The sequence below is a fragment of the Piliocolobus tephrosceles genome, chromosome 3 (genome assembly GCF_002776525.5).
Source record: "Piliocolobus tephrosceles isolate RC106 chromosome 3, ASM277652v3, whole genome shotgun sequence".
Classification (NCBI taxonomy): Eukaryota; Metazoa; Chordata; class Mammalia; order Primates; family Cercopithecidae; genus Piliocolobus; species Piliocolobus tephrosceles.
Window position 1 is genome coordinate 16547402 of NC_045436.1, and position 632 is coordinate 16548033.

The following is a 632-nucleotide window of genomic DNA, read 5'->3' on the forward strand; positions in this document are numbered from 1 at the left end:
TTTTTTTTTTTTTTTTTTTTTTTTTTTTTTTTGGGAGATGGAGTCTCTCGCTCTGTTGCCCAGGCCAGAGTAGAGTGCAGTGGCACGATCTCGGCTCACTGCAACCTCCACCTCCTGGGTTCAAGCAATTCTCCTGCCTCAGCCTCCCAGATAGCTGGGACTACAGGTGCACACCGCCATGCCCGGCTAATTTTTTTTTTTTTTTTTTGTATTTTAGTAGAGACGAGGTTTCACGGTGTTGCCCATGGTGGTCTCGAACTCCGGAGCTCAGGCAATCCACCTGTCTCGGCCTCCCAAAGTGCTAGGATTACAGGCGTGAGCTGCCGCACCCAGGCTATCCTAAGTTTTAAGATGGTGAAAGCTGATTCTTTTTTTTCATACTGTCTCGTATCTGCAAGTTTTTTGCTTTAAAACAAAACCCAGTTATTTCAGTTATCAAGATAAAGAATTGTACCAAACTACCTTCATGTGCTTTTTGGCTTGGCTTACAATTGCTAGTATATCGGGGGGTTCTGTAGATGCCACAATTTCAGAATTTCCACACAATATCTGAAATGATATCCTCATGAACAGCATGGTTCCGGAAATGCAGAATGGATTGTAGTTAGGTGTATTATTGGTTGGCTGAATGA